We start from the raw sequence: 22,474 nt of genomic DNA, 5'->3' as shown, positions 1-22,474 counted from the left end.
TACATCTTGATTTCTACGAAATATCATTCATCATTAGTCGCGCGGCCATTAGGTGTGAGCGATTTGATCTAATCTCGATCCTCTCTCTCTCCATTAATATGATCGACGGTGTAAACGGTAACCTTCTTCTGAAACCCTTTTAAGGAAGCCTCAGTTCTTCTATCGACGTTAGCTTAGCGCGATCAAATGAAGAATGCGTTTGGCAAAGAATAATTAAAAAGGAAGCCATGACTGATTATGGAGACGCTGGGTATGGATGTGAGTAAAAATGTACTTAAAATGTTTAGCGGAGCAGTTCGCAGAATAGGGAGGGAAAGATTACTCTTGGCCGAAGTATAAAAGAGAAGAAATAGGAAATCATACAATTCTACTGGGTTATGAATCCTTCGGTGTAGGCTAGCGGGTAAGTGGTGAAGCATGATAAGTAGTGGGAAGTAATGGGGTCACCTAATTGGAGGATACTAATGTTATATCAGGATTTTCCATCACAAACCTACTAATACATTAAAATTTACGTTTACAGATAAAAAGAGTGAGTCATTTTAGTGAAAATGGCATTTAATGATTACAGGTGTACACGTCTGATCATAGCCACTGAACAGTTTTTGGAGGTATATTGTTTAGCAGTTATTACAAAACAATTCAATACTAATATGTAAATGTAGTTTTAAGTTGACTCTAGTTAAAATGTATTGGAAAACTGAGGATAGACACAGTAAATAATCAGGATGAAGGGAGCAATAAAGGTTACGGAAGATTGCAGGACTTAGAACTGGATTATGGTTAAAAATCCCTCAAGAATGCATATATATATATATATATATATATATATATATATGTATATATATATATATATATATATATATATATGTATGTATGTATGTATATATATATATATATATATATATATATATATATATATATATATATATATACAAACGCATATATATTAGACGAATATATTTTGACTTACGTGAAAGTGAAGGGGGAGAGTTAGGTCGCGGGTGAGATGGTTAGGAGGAAGGAGAGTTGCAGTGGTTAAAACAGAGTGCAGCAACATAACTCCCAATAATTTATAAAATAATATTTATTAATAAAATTCATAAATAAATAGCAAATTTTGGCCGTACCATATTATTAGTTTTTTGAAATTCTAGAAATTAGGGTACACTCTTTATTATTTTGGCATTCAACTAATTAAGCTCTTAAAAAATGTTAATATTAATATAGTATTTATGTATAATTAATGTTTGGTTTCAGGTTCGAAATTGTCAGGCTTGAAGTCCATGCTCGTGAAATAAGGGACTTGCTATAATCTTCCACTGAATTTATTTTTAAACATAAAAATTCCGTGGGCGATTATGGTACGTTCTTTATTTCGCTGAATAGCTTGCTGGGCATCCGCATGGGAATTGTATAGCTGGGATCCAAAGAGATTACCATGAAAAAAACCGCTGCGAAAATTAAGTAATTTGTTAAAAATATCAATTCATGAATCAACATTAAGTTATGTTAGACATATGAAACAAATTGAATACTATGTAAATGTGGTACACACACACACACACACACACATATATATATATATATATATATATATATATATATATATATATATATATATATATGTATATATGTATATATATATTTATATATATACACACACACACTCACATACATATATATATATATATATCCCTCCCGGGACTACAACCTTGACGTGGTGGAAGGGCTTGTGCGTTCCGATGACCCCTAGAGCTGTGCTTGCGGGAGTAATAATAATTGCTCCTGTTAGGGTCACCCATGACAGATAGGTCGAAGGTTAGGAGCCAGACGAAAGGTAGTCCACGCAGCTGTCTGCAGGTAGTCTTGTCCTCAGTGAGGCGGCTGCAATGGCGTCTGACCCCAGTGGGGCGGCCAGTAAGTGATGGTGTCACGTTAAAAACAGGATTGAGGAAGACAACGGGAAACCACCTCAAATATCATTCCCAAGATATAAATGATGGACAATACAGAGATTTTGAATCCTGGCACCTGCGGGGCTCGGCCCAATCGGACGTGTGTCGTGTCCAGCAGCGGGGGAGGCAAGGCTTCCGCGGTCGTCATCCCACCAAACTCTTGCAAGGGAAAACCGGCAGCAGCAGGACAGAAGACGCAGGAGAAGAAGACCAAATTAGTTAGAATAGGAACGTAGAATGTTAGGACAATGATGAGGACAGGGAAATTGGAGAATGTTAAGCGAGAGATGGGAAGGGAAAATATAGATATTTTAGGTCTTTGCGAGGTGAGATGGAAGGGTAGCTGGGATTCCTAGAGTGATAATTATAGAATAATATACAGCGGCGGGGACGAGAGCCAACGAGGGGTTACCATAGTATTAAATAAATAGGTAGGAAGAAGCGTAGCCGATATAGAGCAGGTAACGGATAGATAATTACTAATAGAGATAAAAGCAGAACCGACGAACTGGGTAATTATTCAGGTACACATGCCACCGAGCAACCATAAGGAAGAATAGGTCGATAGGATATACGATCAGTTGGAGGACATGATCGCGTGTGTTCCTGCAGGGAAACATTTGATAGTGATGGGGGATTGGAATGCGACGGTAGGCGAAGGAAGAGATGGTGATGAGGTGGGGGACTACGGTTTAGGCACGAGGAATGACCGCGGGGAGAAAGCAGTTGAGTTCTGCAGGAGACAGGGGTTAGCCATCACCAACACCTGGTTTAGACACCACAAAAGATGCAGGTATACATGGAAAATTCCTGGTGACTCAGAAAGGTATCAGCTAGATTATATCCTGGTTAGACACAGGTTTAGGAACAGTGTGATAAATTCCCACAGCTTCCCGGGAGCGGATGCGGACTCTGACCACAATTTAGTTGTTATGGAATGTAGCGTCCGTTCCAAAAAGATAAGACAGGGGCGGCGAGTTAGAAAATGGAATGTAGAAGCATTAAATGGGTTGAAAAGGAAGGAATACAAACAGGCGGTAGAGAAAATCATGGAGGATGGCAAAGGGCTCAGTACTATCTAAGAAAAATGGGAAAGGATCAAGAAAGGGTTGTCTAAAGCCGCAAAAGACACTATTGGAACCGTTAACGCTAAAAGGACTAGGAAACCATGGATCACGGATGAGATGATTACAAAGATTGATGAGCGGCGAAAATGTAAGAATGCAAATACAGCATTAGGCAAATCGAAGTACAAAGAATTGAACAATAAATTAAGGCAGGCAACAAATAAAGCAAAAGAAGCATGGTGGAAGACGCAGTGCGAGGATATGGTAAGTCTGCAGAGGAAGGGTGAAATCGGTGCGCTGTACAGCAAAGTAAAATTGCTATCGGGAAGTAAGAAAGGATGATCTATGCTAACAGTTAGAGATAAGGCGGGTAAGGTAATAGTTGACGCAGGAAAAATCCAAGAGAAATGGAAGGAGTATGTAGAAGAACTGTATAGTAAAGAGCTTAGACCAACAAAGTTAGACATTGAAAAAGAAAATGACGTAGAGGAATACAGCTTAGGTCCAGGAATACTAGACAATGAGATAGAAATGGGCATTAAGGGAGATGAAACTAAATAAGGCAGTGGGGGTGGATAGCATTCCCGCGGAACTATTGAAATGTGTAGGAAAATGTGGGAGGATGGATTTTGTGTTTTGTTAGAGGTAATAAAATGTTTGTTTGGTAGTTGTGTCCATCCAATATATATATATATATATATATATATATATATATATATATATATATATATATATATATATATATATATACTCATATATACAGAAACATATATAAGGAAAAGGGATAGGAACACGTATAAAGGACGAACACAATAGAGGTGGGGAAGGCGGAATCGAACGGATCACAAGAGTAAAAATATTTCCTCAACCGGGACTCGAACACCGGATCTTTCCACTTGCCGGGCGGATGCTCTTAACCACTTGAGCTATGGTTCAATTTATTTTTATTCGGTCTAGTATGTTACACTGCTAGTGTTTACATTGTACACATTGTCAGCTTACAGATTATGGTTACAGAATATTTTTTTCCTTATTATGGTTACACACTTACATAGACATAAATTCATATACATGGCATAAAACAATTGTGACCATGAACAATACTGTGGAAGGAAATAATAAAGGCAGGGTTCACAAAATATAGAAGGAATTATTTGGATTAGCGACGGAACATTAGATTTGGTTGGAATTATTGATAGCTTTGAAGCACAGTTATTCAGAAAAACAACTTTTTAACCACGGACGAAGTGTGTCCGGTACCGGGGGCAGCCACATCCGTTCCACCAATGCTTGCATGCCTTTAGCGGAATGTTTATTCGCGGTTCTCATCTGTGTGAATTCCACGATTAGGGTGGTCATTATGAAGGATTTGAAGCTCGGAAAGAGCCGAAAGTTCAAGGTGATCAGATTCATGTCGGTAATGGCACCACCACCGAACACGTCCCAGGTTTTATAGATCTTTTTTAGAGCTTCCCATTCTCTGATTTTATCGTTGCATCCAAGGATGAGATGTGCGACGTTGTCTATTCGACCGCATGACGGACAAAGGGGCGAATCGGCTAGCCGAAGATGGTGCCTCACTTCCCTCGTCATGACTGTGTTCGCGATTAGGTTAAACATTCCACTACGTGCCTCATCGTTCGCCCTGCTGGTCGCCCAGTTTTTCCAAGAAATCGTTCTTTTTAATGTATCTTGTTGCTGCTCGGTAAGCGCTCTGACATACAGGGTCTTCACCCGAATTGCTTCTCCATCTCGCAGGAGAGAAGCGACTTTTTTCGTTTCATCAAATGCCCTCCGGTGGCATACGTCGCGCGCGAGTTCCTGCCACGCGTCCTTGAGGAGTGCCTTGCGCCACGCGTCGTCACCGCCGAGGATGCGCAGGCTAAGCTTCGCGTAGACCACCTTCGCCTTTAGAGCTGTATCGGTTAAATTGAGACCACCCTGCTCAAACGGGCCATAGAGCTGGTTTCGGGACACTTTCTTTACGTAGCCATTCCAGATCATTTGGTTGGACACTCTAATAAAGTATGCGTTGTATTTAGTGGGTAAGGGCCATAGATGGGCCACATACCATATCCTTGGGAAGACAATCTGATTGAGGAGGCGGACGCGGGTCACGATCGGGAGGGAAGGGAGTGAAAGCTTTCCAACACTCCATTTTACATGATGGTCAATAATTCCCCAGTTTCGCTCAATCGTGGGAGCCAACTCCCTCTCCCACCAGAACCCCAAGATTTTGAGCGAGGGCGCTTCTGACCAACCGATGGAGTTCGAGGGCCGGTCGCCCTTCAGCAGCAAAAACCCGGATTTCCGGTTATTGAGGAAGATACCACCCTGCTCATATGACTTTAATATGTCGTGGGCTAGGGCCATGTGGGACGGGTCGTCTACGAAGAGCGTTATGTCGTCAGCGTATGCGACGCCCAGGCAGACGGCGCCGTGACGACGTACCCCGATTCCACTGCTCTGTAGTCGTCTGAGTATGGGGTCTAAGGCAAGGGCGAACAGCAGCATTGACAGTGGGCAGCCCTGCCGAACGGAGTTACTGACGGGGATGGGCGGCGAGGTGGCATTGTTTATCCTAATTATAGAGTATATTCCGTTATACATCGTTGATACGGCACGAATGAAGTACTCGGGGAAGGCCATCTTCTTGAGCACGGTGAGAATCCATTCGATCCGGACCAGGTCAAATGCTTTCTCAAGATCGATAGCCACGAGTGATAAAAAACGATCACCATACAAGGGGGCGGAAAAAATGATGTCACGAATTAAAAGTGCTGCATCGAAAATGTTTCGCGTTTTCGACACGGCGTACTGGGATGGAGAGAGGACGATGTCGGCAGCAGCCGTCATTCTACATCGTAGGACGTGCGCCAATATTTTATAGTCTGCGTTTAAAAGGGCGATTGGCCTGAAGTCGTTGAACGACTTTGGCCGCGTCTTCTTTGGTATAAGCGTTATCACGGCGGTCCTCTGACTTGCAGTCAGAGAGCCGCTAGCTAAAATACAGTTAAAAAGGTGGGTTAAAATAGGTTTTAAAACATCCCAGTACGCTAAATAAAATTCAAAGGGTAGGCCGTCCAAGCCGGGTGCTTTGCCCTTCGGGAACATGGACGAGACGCAGTCCAGTTCGTCTGAACTTATGTCTCGACAAAGATCGTCTTTTTGATCTGTAGGAAGCGTAGGGAGAGGGGGGAGAGGGGGTGCGTCTCCCTCCTTCCATGGAGGATACCTGTTAAAGGTGTTTTGAAAGTGCCGGCCCGCTTCCTTAAGGAGGTCGGTGTCACCGGCGGCAGATTCTCTGACAGGGATTCTGTCTATATCGGAGCCAGAGTTGGATTTCATCCAGCGCCGAAGCTCAGATAGCGTTAGGGGGCCCCCTTTATCCGTGTCCAGTTCTTTTTGCCACTGTTGGGGAGCGTATTTTTGGAGCTCGTGGCCCAGGATAATTTTTTTTAGGGACGAAACTTGGGCGTGGAAACCCTCCGGCGCCACATCCTTACGCAGGAGCTCTTCCAGCGCTCGGCGGTAGAAGGAGATGGTGTAGTTCTTTTCCCTACGCCACTCCAAAGTTTGCCTTTTGATGTGGGTGACAATGTGGGATTTGAAAACCTCGTCCCACCATAGAGCGAGGTTTGCACCGGGACGGAGTGCCGCGATCAGTGCACACACCCGGGTGCGGATAGAATCACGACGAGTCGCGTCCTCCAACACGCGGAGGTCCATGCGCCACACGGAGCCGCAGCGGTGGACGTGCGCGCCCGGGGTTGTGTCCGGGCACGTAACTCCAATGATCACTGCGCAGTGATCAGAGAAGGACACCGGGAGGGTGTCCACTGTCTGGACATCATTCTTTAGGGATGTCGAGACGAAGAGGTAGTCAATCCGCGTCCGAGAGTTAGGCCCTGATCGCGTGAAGGGGGCGGGACCGGCGCAATAAGAACGCACTGCGTCAATCGCTCTAATGGAGTCGAGCATCAGTGAGAGCGCCCGGCTTGGATAGTATGTCACGTTATCCCTGTTCGAGGCACTATCCTCTCGGCGGTAGATAGTGTTAAAATCTCCCCCCAATATGGCCCTCCCCGAGAAGGAATACAGGTACGGGAGGAGAAGTTCATTGAAATATGTTTCGCGCTCTGCCCTCGCGCGCTCACCGGAGGGAGCGTAAAGGTTTGTGATATGGATACCATTCACGATAACGGACGTTATTCGGCCCGAGGGGTGGCGGCGAACATGAGAGAACGGAATGCCATTTCGGACTAGGGTGGTGGTGCCAGAATGACTTTCGGCGAAATTGCCGATAGCCTGAAAGATGTTCGCATCCCAGACTATGTCCTCCTTTACCTCTTGAAGGAGGATTACATCAGCCCTAAGGTCGCGGAGAAAACGTTGGAGGACTGCAATTTTTAAAGCGCTATAAACGCCAGCAATATTAAGCGAAACAATATTCATTGGTGGAATGAGAGGACAGCTATGGGCACCGGACATCACTTACCAGAGTCCTGGTCATGGCTTACGTCGCTTCGGTCGCGGCTCGAACCCGGGCGACGAGTGCTTCGCCGCTTCCCAGGACGCTTCGTCCGACGGGTCGACGATCGAGGTCTCGAGTTGCCACCGCATACCTCCCCTCCGACCTCGTCCGAAGAGGAAGACCCAGCCGTGGTTTCTACGAAGAGCGGGTTACTTGGCGGCATTCCACGGGGGGCCCTGTTCGAGCGAGCAGAGCTGTGGGCCGTCCCAGCCCAGGAGGTGGCCTCAGGGGGGGGCGGGGTGGCGGACTGGTGGTCTTCTGCCGAAGGGGCCCCATCGGGAGAAATTAGAGGAGATCGGTCGAATTGGTCCGCCTCTAGAGGAGCCCTGGGAAGATCGTCGACACCTTGGCTGTCCTCAAAGGAGAATGACGATGGAATGTCTGGGATTGTTGACGTCGACAAGGTTTTGCTCGTACATGTGTCAACTTCCGCGGCCGGTGATACTTTCTTGATTTTCCGTGATACCATAATGGAGGGACCCGCCGTTGAGGAAGGGGGACAGTCGCAATCGGATACATCCTCCCCCGCTGTCACCCGTGATTCTTGGGGAGTTAGCAGCCCGTGAAGCAAGGATTGCGGGGAGAACGCATCGTTGGCGTGGCCAGAGAAAGGAAGGACGCAGGATGATCTGTCCTCTTTTGACGGGGTCACGGAGATAGGAGCCGGTGGTCGTGAGTGTGTATCCGAGCTGGTAGGGACCGCAGCTTGATCGATGTTCGAAATCAGCAGTGCAATGTCGTCCGTTCTCTTCTTCTTCGGATCCCTTTCTTCCGTTGACGACTTTCGCTCCCTCTGAAATTTCCCTCCAAGTGGAGGGGGATGCGGGGGTTCGGCGGGAACAGCTGGGGGCGCACCCTCGATAAGTATCAGGGACCGCGCCCTCTCCTCCACAGCCATCTCGGGCTCATCTATCTCCTCGGCGGTGTTCGGATTAGAGGCCAAAAACATTGCCTCCGCATAGCTCTTCCCTCCCTGGTTCCGAGGGCAGGTCTTGCGCTCGTGGCCTTCTTGGTTGCAACGGGCGCAGGTGCGGCGCTGACCCTCGTAGATGATGATGGCCCGGTTGCCGCCGATGTGGAGGTACGAGGGGATATTTCTTTCGACCGTCATCCGCACCACTCTCGTACCTGTTAACACGCGCGCCAATTTGTCGCCCTCCCACCTGTTCTCCCACGAGCGATGGATTTTTCCAAAACGCTGAAGCTCGCCTGTTATATCTTCCAATGGGGTCTCCACGGGGAGACATAGAACCCTGACATTACAAGGGCTACCGGAGGTCTCGTCAATAGTAATCGTCGTCCTCGGATCATTTTTGGATGGAAACGGTAGTTTTCGTGGGATAAGATCTAGAATCCTCTTCATAGTAGCTTCAGTTGCCAATTTCAGGAATACCAAATGGCGGTTATATCCAAATTGGATCGCCACAATCTCTTCGGGTGTGAGGCCCAGCGACTCTAGTGTAAAGAGGTGGACCTCCAACGGAGTAGGGGGTTTCGCCTTCTCATCAACTTGCAAGGCGAGCGTGTTTACGCGACGTACGACCATTTTGAAAGAAATCAAATGGAGCACGCCAGCGCCAAGAAAAGAAGAAGAGCGCACTGAAAGCACTCCAAGAAAGAAAGAAAGAAAAAAAAAAACACTCACGAACGCTCCCTCCCCGCTACGCGCACCCGGCGGTAGCAAATAAAAAGGAGCCTAAGCTCTACACTAGTAGTCAAGGTCAGTCTTGATCCAGTAAACAAAACAAAGGCACGGCCTTCCCGGCGGAAGAAGTCGAGAGTCAAACTGCACGCTTCTTGATGAACTAGGCGGTCAACCGCCGCTCGAAACAAAACACGATCGGAACCTCGATTTCTGAGAGAGTCCGGCAGTGCCGCTCTCCAAACCCCGGCGGCCGAAGCCTCGGACGCCGGCGAATTTTAGACACTCGGTGAACACAGGCACGTCCTGCTATCGAGGCAGCTATCGAGGATATGTAATTTACCCTGAGATCCGTGGGTCTTATATGTCGCCAAGCGCCCCGATTCTTTAGCCAAGAGATGGCGTCAGGGGGCTGTTTCACCCACCAAAGGAGAAATAGACAATACACAAGAGGAAAGGACAATGGTTACTTTATACGTGTTCCTATCCCTTTTCCTTATATATGTTTCTGTATATATGAGTATTTATTCGCCGTTTGGCGGGATTTCGTGTTTGAATGTGTATATATATATATATATATATGTGTGTGTGTGTGTGTGTGTGTGTGTGTGTGTGTGTGTGTGTGTGTGTATATATGTGTGTGTGTGTGTGTGTGTGTGTATATATATATATATATATATATATATATATATATATATATATATATATATATATATTTACATACATAATTATTATAAAGGACGCTCACATATGTAGTTTCTACGATACAACCGTCGTCGTCAGAATGACGTTCTCTTGGGAATAGCGGAGAGGATATGTGTGGGGGGAGTGAGGGGAGGAGAAGTGTTGGACGAATAGGAAACGGTCAAGGGGACGGCTATTGGATGGGCTTGATTCAGTCCGGGTGATATAACATAACTGGAGCACCCAGATATGGGGGTACTTAGACCTATGCTGATTTGGAAAGGTTTTCAATCACCGAAACAGAGAAACAGTCATCGAGAGATTTGTCGTGGGAAGCAGTGTGGGTAGGGATATTTCGACTTGCTGATGCTCTAACCACCGGAGGAAACGAGATATTAAATGTTAAGCAGAGCTAAATACTCTTTCTATTTGCATTTATGTCTTTGCAATTATATATATGCCAGTAATAGCACTATTGTACCCAGTATCATAATAAGTATGCCAAAATACTAATAAGTTCTCCTTCAAAGTTAACAAAACAAATATTAATTATCATTCCCGGAAATGTATCATGTCCTTAAAATATATAATATTTTGGTGTTATACAATCACAAAATCTTGCGCATTTTAAGATAATAAATGAATGCATATGCCTTACCTTATTGCAGAGGTGAAAAGATTTGATGAAGTTTATCCCGATACGGATGGAAATCCTTTCGAAGGGAACTTATCCATTTCATAACTTTCTTAGTTAAGCACCATTTTCTGAAGCCTTAACAAGTAAGCAAAGATAAATATCATGTTTTCTTCATTTCAAAAAAATAATTCTTATTTTCTAGAAATTCTAGCAAATTGTTGCATATTTAATCAATAGCTTGCACATTTTCATTCATTTGGTAATATTTTTTCACGAAAAACTGTAACTGAATATTATTTTGATTTTGATGTTTTCAGCCTCAATTACGCGTTAGTCCATGTCTGCCAAATAAGGAATCCACTATTTTCCTCCACTGAATTAATTTTAAAATATAAAATTTAGCGGACAAATATAGTGAGCTACCTATTTCGTTGATTGCTCTGCAGGTGATCCACTTCGGAAATGCCTTGCTGGGTTGCATGTAGATTAACGCGAAACAAAAATAAGCCATATAGCAAAAATGGGAATCCACGTATAAGAATATACAGTAGGTACATCAAAAAGCTCGCTTTACATAACACCCAGTGCATGGAAACGTATCTCAACTGTTTAAACGTTTTTGAAAGCCAATGAAGATGATCGATTCACCAGAATGCTTCGAATTACAATATCTAATTATCGACTAGAATCAAGAAATACTGATAGTAATTATAGATATTATGACACATTAATTTAGTAATAATATTTCTCAAACACGGTGTTTAAGTATATAATTTGTTATTCATTCATATATATTCATTTTTTACCTTGCTTGCTCTGTAACCATTATCTTGAACCTAAGAGATATTGAGATGAAAAATTTATTAATGCTCAGTAATTTCATGCAAATATTGAGGAAAATAACTAGGAATCATTAGACATACACAATAAATTGTGAGACAGTTCAAAATAAATGGTATGCTCATTTATATAAATTTAATAATTTCCACTTTCCACGCATTAATTTTACAGCAAATTTCTTGGCATTGGATGGTTTACGGCTCATTTTTGTAGTTTATGTACATGTAATAAATAACACACCATAATCCTCTACTAGATATGTTTATAAATAAAAAAATTCGGTGATTGGTTACATAAAGTTCCACATGTCGCTAGTTGTATTAGCAGTGATTCACTTCGGAAATGCCTTGTAGGGTACCAGGAAGATTATCGTAAAAAAATACGAAAATGTCAGCAATCGGAATATCAGACAGTAGAATATCTAAATCAAATCTCTAATTTTTACACAATATCCAGTATTTTAAAAACCAACTTCCATATGTTAATACTTATTTTGAATGGTGTACAATGTAGATATCATCAAATTCTATGGATTGAATGTTTGAATAGAAAATTTTACAATGCATTTCTAGAAAATGTTGCTTACAATGCCTCTTTCTTTTCGGAAAGAATAACTTATGCAGACAATTGTTTCTCTTGTTCTTTCAAACGGTAATTTAGTAAATCCTTTTACACAGCCGAGAATGTTGTTGAGCTTAATATTTTTTTTCATTCGATGGATTCATCAGACTTGAATCTAACATTTTGGTACTAGTCTTAAAAATAAATATACCAGACTGAACAATATTGAAACTAAAAATACTAGTCTTTTTTATGTTTTAAGATTATTTTGATTTTATTTTATATAAACAGAACCAAGGAAGAAACATGAATTGAAAAGGTTCACTTAGATTTCGTGTTTTTATGACATGGAACCAAAATCAAACGGACATATGCCCATAACCCAACAATAAATCCAAAATATAATAAATTTGAGTTGCAAAAGTCGTCTTCATCATGTGAGGTTTATAGAGTGGAACTACAAGGTATGCCCCAAAAGTAATTCAATTAACTCTCCCACTCCTATTATTTGGAGTGGAATCGAACTACTTGGAGTAGATAGGGAGGACGGTAAGCTTTGCCGCATAAGCGGTCTCAGTGCTCTCCAAGCTGCGAAAGCGGCAATACGTCAGTTATTGTGAACCTCTGCGCGCCGACCGTGTCACGACAGACCAACCGAGCGGTAATTTCAAGTGAACTTTTGCAACGTATTGAAAATGAACCTGATTATTTGGGTAACGTCACCACTAGTGATGAAAACTGGGTTTTGAATACGGCCCAGAAACAAAACGCCAAAGCTCTGAGTGGCACATCAACCAGTTCCACAACCCCAAAAAGGCAAGAATGAGCACATAAAAAGTAAAAACAATGCTCATTGTCTTTTTCGACAGTAAAGCAGTGGTCCAAAAGGGGTTTGTTCCTCAAGGACAGACATTAACGCTGCCTACTACGTGGATGAGCTGGAAAGACAGCGAAAAGGGTCATCAGGGCGTGAAAAGACATCTCCACTACCTGGGATCCCCATCATGGCAACGCGCAACGAGTCCGCGAGTTCCTGGCCAAACACCAGGTGCCAACGCTGCCTCTCAGAGTCCTGACGTCGCCCCAAAAGACTTCTTTTTGTTCCCTCGGATTAAGGCAGCCCTGAAAGGAACCCGTTTTTCGGCCATGGAAGAGATCTAGTCAGCCGTGACGAAGACCTTGCGAGGGGTCCCCGAAGACGCCTTCCAGGGCGCGTACCGGTCATGGCAGAGTCGCTGGCAAAATATGTCGAGGCCCAAGGACAGCCCTTGTAAGAATTTTAAGTGTTTGTGCAAATATGTTCCAAAAACTACTATTTTAAAAAAATTGCATTACTTTCGGAACACACCCTGTGTCATTAACAATCTTCGCATGAATATAAAAGAAATTATGTATAATTATTAAAATTAAGAAAATGTTGTTACATTTGGAGTTCGTTTTTCAAATTTTCATGAAAAAAATCAAGTGTTTTTTAAGTCTAACATATGATTTTAGTGAAATTCGTAAGATATGTTGGGTATAGATTAAGCTAAAAGAGGTCAAATAATTCACATTATTGAATTAAGACATTAACTATGTTCCGTTGGATGAAGGGAGTGTGTGCGCTGCTGTGGGTGTAATTTTCCATGTGGTTGTTTTGCATGTGGCATTGTTCCTTTTTACGGTTGGTGACATAGCACCCCCCACCACACGCCCTTGCGGCGGCTTGCAGGGTATTATGTAGATGTAGATGAACTATTAATATGTATCAATAGGTCTTGGTATAAATACAAGGAATAATTGGGTAAAACACCTAACAAAATAAAATATTGTGGACCCACAAGATGATCTCTGATCTTAACTGAAATGGTCAATGGCTATAACAGAAAAGAATTAATATGATCCGAGACTTCTCTCCATCGTAAGGTTAACAAATTGACTCCCAGAGCTATTTCAGAGAACCCATGTTCTCAAGATACATTCCTATGCAACCAGCTGCTGGTGGTTTCACAGTTCTGAAATTCTCGAAACCCGGCTCGGCAAATTTCAGCAATCGCGGAGCAATTCAAGACTGTACATTGTTAACATATCACAAAATTCTTTCAATCCCAAGTTATACATTTATTCATACGGAAAAAAGAATCAAAATTGTTATGAATACATAAAATGTCCATATCATGCTCTCTCTACCTACAAAAGATGAGATAAAAGATTTGAAGACTACTTACCGATTTTCTAAAAATATTCCTCCCTACAGAGACGAGCTCCAGGAACAAGTGGTCAGGAACAATCTGTTGGCCCACATCCTGAACTTAAGATATCGTTTTTCCCTTTTCTGAAGAAAAATGCTGGCAAAAACCTGGAACTAAAAATGTACCAGAAGAGAATATCAAGTGAGTTACTTAGTTGCCTAAGTTTTGCAAGATACACCTAATGAGCTAGAGAAGGTTGTAATAATATTTTGCTAAAATGTTAATGCAGCAATCAATGTCAACACCTAATTCTATGTCCCCACGTGTCATGAAAGCGGGAAATAAGGGGTGTTCAATATATTCAATACTTTTCAATGTGCACGTGGAAAACAATAAAGTAGGCATATGAATAATAGGAGTGAATAACTGAATCACGAACTGAACTGAACAGATGAATAACTGTAAATCACGGGATTTCAGAATGCCAGAGACAGCTACTCGAGATTTCGTAAACTGGCAATGAAGGAGACTACAAATATTGCAGAGAACATGTTACTATTTTCATGATAGGCATCAGGGGACGTTCATTGCATTATCAATCAATCAAATGTGTAGCTATCTTGGAATTGTTCCATGATAAAATAGGCCAAAATAAATATTTTACGATTCCAAAATTATAATAAACTCTGTTTAAAGCATGCTTTTATTCTATGGATGGAATGACATGGTTCATTTAAATGTAGTTCTATATCAATTTAATTAAAAAATACGTTATGAGGTATTATAGGAAAAAGAACATCTTGTTAAATGTTAAAATGTCATATAAATCGTTAAAGAAGTTGATTGATTTTACTAAGCATGCGAGTTTTTGGGACAACAATGGACAATGTAGCATGGTGGTCTGAAGAAAACTGCGCAAACCAGGCAAAAGGAAGCCTGAACTGATTAGGGGGACACTGATTACAGGCGTGACGAAAAAATTATTAAAATGTTATACATACATTCAAGATTGATACTACGTAGAGAATAGAAGGAAAGATGGCCTACCGATCGTATGACGCATCTATAAAAATTATTGAATTTAGATCCAAAAGCCGATGATAATCCATTACATGTATTCAGATCCATTTCATAACTTTCTCAGACTGCAAGTTTTTCCTTGAACTTGAATTAAATTTAAGCGAAAAAAGAAATTATTGCTTCAGTCATTTTACACAAATTCCAGGAAAATATTTAGCATAACTGATAATATTTACATATTTTAAAATAACATGCACAATTCATCAATTTTGTAAAATATATTTTAAAGGCAAATTTCTTCCAATTTGATGGTTTCAGACTCAATTATGTGGCACTATGAGGAACTGTCATGTTCGTGAAATAAGGAAAACCTCCGATGAGTTTATTTTTAAACTTTAAAGTCAGTGAAGGATTCTGAAGTATGCCCTATTTCACGGATTCCTCTGCTGGTGATCCACTTCGGAAATACCTGGTGGAATTCCATGTATATTGGCATGAAATAACATATTTTGGGAAAACAACTGTAAGCATTTGAAAAATTAATATCCTATTAATAGACAAAAGAGTATGTTTATAAAATCGCAGTTTCCACTAAACACTGGTTGGGTAGAACCTGTGTCACACATGTTGGCAATTATCATCACATGATAAAGATAAATATAAATACACTAGACATACTGCGGCATACATAGTGGATACATTATATGAAATATAGTTCATCATAAGTCGCGCGGCCATTAAATGCTAGCGATGTGATCTTATCCTGATCCTCTCTCAATTAATACCCCCGAGGATGTAAACAGCATCCTCCTACAGAGACCCCTTGAAGAAAACCTCCGAACTCAGTTGTTTTATGCAAGTTGACAGAGGTGCTATTTTCTAAATTCGATCCCACATTGATCCCTGAGTTCAGCCCCTTTGATGAGGCTTATGCGATCTTCTTACAGGGTCGCACCCAAAAGTGGTAGGACTGATTTTCTCTGGCGCGAACGGAGCTGTGGAGGGGGGTCTGCCTGGCAGGGTAAGGTGGAGGGGGCTCTTAGCAACAGACCGACACCAACCTCAGTCGTCTGCCGGCTGTCGTTGAGTGAGGACACCGTTTTTAGTGAAGCAAGTTTTTTGTCCGCGTCGAAAAACAAAATGAATCTGAATTTAGAGCAACGTTATTCCGTGAAGTTTTGTGCGAAACTCGGGAAGACGGCAACTGAGACCCTCGATCTGATCAAGCAGGCTTATGGGGATACTGCCTTAAGCCGTTCCACAGTATTTGAGTGGCACAAGGTGTTTAAAGAGGGTAGGGAGCTCGTTGAAGGCGACCATCGCTCCGGACGGCCGTCGACGGCAAGAACCGACACAAATGTGGACAGAGTGAGGACACTGCTGAACACAGACCGACGCTTAACCACTGAAGAAATTGCAGACCAGTTGGGTCTGTCTGCATCCAATGTCCAACGCATTATTTCACAGGATTTGGCCATGCAAACTGCTGGGTGCTTCATCATGACAACGCGCAGTGCCATGGCGCGCTCGTCGACAGACAGCTCCTGGCCAAATACGGCGTTGTCACATTGCCGCACCCGCCCTATTCTCCCGATCTGGCACCACCGGACTTCTTCTTCTTCCCCCTGATGAAAAGACAACTCAAGGGACGACGTTTTGACTCGATAAAGGCCGTACAAGAGGCTTCGACGAGGGTCATCTACGGCATCCCCAAAGAAAATTTCCAGCGGGCGTATTACGCGGATATACAGCGGGCGTACGGGGATTTGAAGCAACGTTATACTAAGTGTGTAGCAGCTCAAGGAGCATACTTTGAAGATAATTAAGTCGATGTAAGAATATCGTCAATAAAATTCTTGTAAAAAATCAGTCCTACCACTTTTGGGTGCGACCCTGTATTTGTCTTCCCCAACTCATTCGCGTCCATTAAGGAGGTTCATTAGCATTTTAAATTTTCATTCAAAAACCCAGTACCCTCTTTCGTTAGTTAAAATTATGTCACATTTTCATAAAAACGACAAATATTTTGGTTCTTCGGGCGTCTTTAAATGCCTTTTTTAACTCGCGTTAACACCTGGAGTTAATAAACAAGTCAATTTTCCAAACAAATTCCAATCCCCATTTTGGCTTCGCCGCCGACAAAATATGTGTTTCCCCACTCATCCGCAGTCTATTCCGAAAGTTCATCAAAAAGTCAAATTTTCAAAATACAGCTTAAAATCCCCGTTTTTGGCACATCAGTAGTTCAAACATCTTTCACAAATTTTTTGTTTCAATGCCGAAAGTTCATAACCGCGACAAATTTTAAGAAACGCCCAAATCCAACCTATTTGCACATCAGTTGTCCAAACATGCCCATCACAACTCATTTACGTCACTTCGCGAAAATCATAAAAAAGTCAAATGTTTATAAAAACGCTCAATACCCACCCTTTGGCACTTCAGGCGTTTTAATATACCTTTCCCAAGCCATTCTCGGTGATTCCGGATATTTAACAACGCATACAATTTTTATAGCTTGCCCATTCCTTGCACCATAATGTGAAGAATTGCAATAGGCACAAAAGTTTTCACGAGGAAGAGATAAATGATGACAGGGACGTTGGCAAAAATGTTAAGAAAAGGATCGGAAAAACTTTGATATGGAGTGTAGTTATGTACAGGCCGGTATCTTGGACATTGAAGTAGGTTCCTAGGCGAATATTGCGGAGGCTTTTAAAATGTGGATGTGGCGGAGGATAGAGAAGGTGAAACGGACCAAAAGGGAAAAAATGAGGAAGTGCTAGGTATGGAGGGCGAAGAGAGGGGTTTGTTGGGAGAAATCCTTCGGAGGCAGGAAAAAGGATGAAAAGCTTTTTGTTTGGCACTGGGGTGTTGAAGACTGTGGTAGAGGGGAGAATGTTAGGCGAAGGAGGAAAGGGCAGGAATACGATAGGGGTATTGGACGGGATGAAGGGAGGAAGAAAGTACTCAGAGATGAAGAGGGACTTGTTTGTAGAGTGGTATGTGCGAACGGGTTTTGCTAGGAGAAACAAGATATATATTACTCGTTTCCATTCAAAATTTACCTTAGCCGGGAGATTCCTAATAATAATTAATATTACATAGACTCAAATATGATAATCAACAACAATATTAAAAAACAATGCATGTATGAACTGAGTCATTGAGTTCTAAGAAAAGCTGCAATTTCATTCCAAAACTTTAATTTATTTGATACCATTTAACATCAGTAAGAGCACTGTTGTGACATACGCTATGTTTGGCTAAACGAATGTATAAAAGCAGCTAATGTTTCAGTTTCAAGGTCAATCAAGCATTTGTTTGCGCTAATTTCCGTAGAATGTAATTAATCTAACAAATACATTACTTTGAAATAAAATGTCTTATCATTCCACATGCTAGGCATTTATGCGAAAAAATCGGAATGTATTATGAAATGTAAAAATTTGCATATCAGCGCCTTTAGAGCTAATGAAGCTGACTTAGCAGAATTGTGGAGTACTTACCGATTAGCAGAAGGGACTGCATCAAATAGAGATGAGTTGTTGGTTTTAAGACACACCTTAAAAGCAAAAAAAGATAATATATAATCATCTGCATAAGTTGGACGGTGTAAGAGTGTTATTGAGCCGAGCACAGCGATTAAATAAACCCACTCCTAATTATTTTGAATTAAAACATGTTTTAAAAACATGAGGTGTAGTTTTGGCGGTGGATTCCCTGATAGGGGGGGGGAGGAGAGGTGGCCTGGCAAAATTAAACACCTATCCAGAAGGGACACGGTGAGCGCCAATTCGCCCTGACCGCAAAAAAAAAGTCCTCGGAGGAACACGGAATAAGAGCGCAGGAGACGGATGAAATGCTGGTCGCCATTGTCTACCTGCCACGACATCCTATAAAATCTCCAGAATACTCTGAAGACTCAATTTCTCCCCAATTCATCTACCACTCGTCAAAATTAGGACTTCCGGGATACCCTGTCATCAATGAAACGGCCGGCACGATTGAAACCCGATAGATACCGAAAATTGAGACTCTTGGAGAAATCAGCGATTGCCGAACACAGAGTTAACCGAGATCACGACACCAAATGATACGAGGCAAAAATGACATGCCACCCGAGTGGCTGTTAGGACCGGCTGGTCAAAGATGCTTTCGATATCCGCCTCCAAAAGTAGAACTTGGATTTGGGGTTCAGGTTTTTAAGAAATTAACACTTGGAGACTCATTCTGAAACGCAAATCAGAAAGCAGGAAAAATGAACGGCGAGTCAGGAGACTCCGAGATGAAAGTTGATTTATTGATTTATTTGTTTGAAGACTTTAATTGGAGCAAAATTGAGACTTCATAGTCCCTTCGTCCACCTAACCTTTGTACATTACACTGAAAACAAATACATGCAGCCAAGGCGAAGCAGGAGACACCTGACCCCAGGGCAATCGTGCATATATCGGACGAGACTGACGAAACGGCATTCAAGGGACCGCGTCGGTATTTGAGCCGAGGGCAGCAATGGGTGTCCCGTGGGAGACCTAAGAGGGTTTTACTGAACAGATACGCCGGGATTGCATGGGATCTTTCATCCCGTCACCTCTGACCCCCTGCACCTCATCGGCGGTGTAATATTCCAGTAGAAATGCGATCTATGGTTAGGGTAATGTCTGATCACGGAAAAAACTTCAAAAGCCAGCGTCCGACTAATAGCCCCTCTTATTGCATCAAACATAGAAAAGGTACAGACTTTTTAAACAATGACTGAAAACAGTTTTGCATCGACAATAGGTCTTATAACACAAAATATTGAGGGCTACCATGAACTACAAGTACGTTGTCATTAGAAAGCAACTAATAATTTGGTAAAACTCATCAAAAAATTAAATATTCTTGGCCTCTATGAAGAAACTTGACCTTGACTGAAATCGATGGCCACACCAAAACCTGAAACCTGGCCACCCTCTTTCACCGGGATTTTCCCTCAGATTTCGCTCTTTTCTAATGGTCACTAAATAATATCCGGGGCCTAGTTCAACCACCCATGTACAAAGGTAAGTGACCGATATTCAGGTAGCTACCTTCCAAGGCATTCAGCGGGTGGTTTTGTAGTTCTATGACTCTCAGCACCTAAACCGGCAGAATTCAGTAATGCCGAAACAATTCAACATTGCTTCACTGATCACACGTGGCTGGGCGATTAGAGACCTACCCCGTGTCCCATCTCCCAACGAGGGAGTGTCTCACGTCCGTAGGTCAGACGATTGGAGGGTTGTCTCTCGAGGCAAGGGGAAGGTAACGCTGCGGCGTGGATTGGACTCTGCGGAGGCAGATACCATCCCCGTCTCCAACAGGTACCAGGTGTTGTCGGATGACAGCACCACCGTACCTGCAGCCCCTACCCCTACTCCGAGGGCACTGCCTAGGGTAAGACGTCAGGAAACGGGAAGGGAGGGAATTGTAGTAATAGGTAGCTCGAATGTCCGTCGTGTAATGGTCCCATTGAGGGAAAGGGCGCGCCGCGTAGGCGCCGATCAACGGGTGACCGCCTGGTGTATACCAGGCGGAGGAGTCCCTCAGGTGACGAAGGCGATCGAGGCGGCGGTCAAAGGCACGAAGTGCTCTAGGCTGCAGGTCGTGGCCCATGTGGGCACCAACGACGTCACGGACCGTGGATCCGAGGAGGTCCTCCGTTCCCTTAGGGAACTGAGCTCCGAGGTGAAGCGCGTCCAGGGCGTCGAGGGGGTTCGGTTGGGACTAACGGTCTGCAGCATCGTTCCGAGGGAGGATCGCGGGTCTCTGGTTTGGAGCCGAGTGGAAGGCATAAACCAGAGACTATCGAGATTCTGCTCGGACATAGGAGCCTCCTTCGTCGACCTCAGACCAACCCTCCGATCTTGCAGGACTCCCCTTAACCGATCTGGGGTCCATTACACGGCGGAAGCGGCGAGTAAGGTAGCGGATAGGATACTCGACCACTGTAGGCCTTTTTTAGGATAGAGGGCAGGTCACTTAGTGGGTCAATAACATCTGGGGATAGCGCGTATAATATTATTAATAAAAATATAAAAGTCATTGACAACACTGGCATTGATTTAGAAAGACATGTGACACGCACTTCCCCACAAAGGCGTCCTAAATTACAGTCAGGCACAAATAAGGACGTTATTCAACATCAAAATAATTTAACTATACTTGTTATAAATTGCAGAAGCCTCAAGAACAAATCAGCAGATCTAGAACACATAATCCAAACTCATTCCGCTGATATAGTATTAGGCACAGAGAGTTGGCTGTGCAATGATATTAATGACCAAGAAATTTTCCCAATAGATTTCAAAGTTTACCGACACGATAGAGATACAAGACCCGGAGGAGGGGTTTTCGTGGCAGTTAAAAGTCATTTTGAAAGCAGGCAAATTTCATTTGAAAATAATAACATAGAAAGTGTTTGGTGCACCTTACTACGGACCAATCAACCCAACATAAATTTATGCTCTTTCTACAGACCTCCAGACTCAGATTTGAAAACACTTCACACCCTCAACGATCAAATTCACAAGTTTACACGTAAATATAATAACAGCATAAACATAATTGGTGGCGACTTTAACCTCCCAGGTATAGATTGGGACAGCAATATCGTTAAATCTGGGACCCGCGATCGCGAATCTTGCAATTCCATGATAAAATTGGTTCAAAGAAACTCCCTTCATCAAGCAGTACGCATGCCCACCCGTGGAAAAAACATATTGGATCTATTTCTTACAAACACGCCGGAACGTATTATTAGTGTATCAACTGATGAGGGCTTGAGTGACCATAAAGCAATTAATGTCCATTTGGACATAGCAATAAAAAAGATTGTTAAACCAAAAATAAAAATTTATAATTACCATAAAGCAGACTTTGAATCTTTTGCCAATCAATTAAACTCTTCACTACCCGAGTTCAAAACCCGCTTAAGTCATGTCAACGTGGAAGAAACTTGGACAGAATTTGTCAATATCATGCAAAAAGGAATCGTAGATTTCATACCTATAAAATACGTTAAAGCAAATCGCGACCCCAGGTGGTACAATAAAGACGTTAGAAAAGCCCTTCGAAAGCAGAGAATGCTACACTCTAGGGTAAAGAGGGCAGGCGTGAACACATCATCTCCTGAGAATACACAATTATGGGACACATATAGATCCTCTAAAATTGAAACCAAAAAACAATTACGTAGCGCCTTACTGGAATTTAAACGCAAAGTACTTTGCGAGCACTTGGACACTGACCCCAAAGCTTTCTGGTCATATGTTAGGGAAGTAAATGGGAGTAAACAAACCGTGGCTTGCTTAAGGGATTGTAGCAATGTAATTCA

The sequence above is a fragment of the Hetaerina americana genome, unplaced genomic scaffold, assembly GCF_022747635.1.
Source record: "Hetaerina americana unplaced genomic scaffold, ioHetAmer1.1.p SCAF_82, whole genome shotgun sequence".
NCBI lineage: Eukaryota > Metazoa > Arthropoda > Insecta > Odonata > Calopterygidae > Hetaerina > Hetaerina americana.
The sequence above is the reverse complement of the archived record's forward strand: the minus strand, read 5'-3'. Positions refer to the sequence as shown.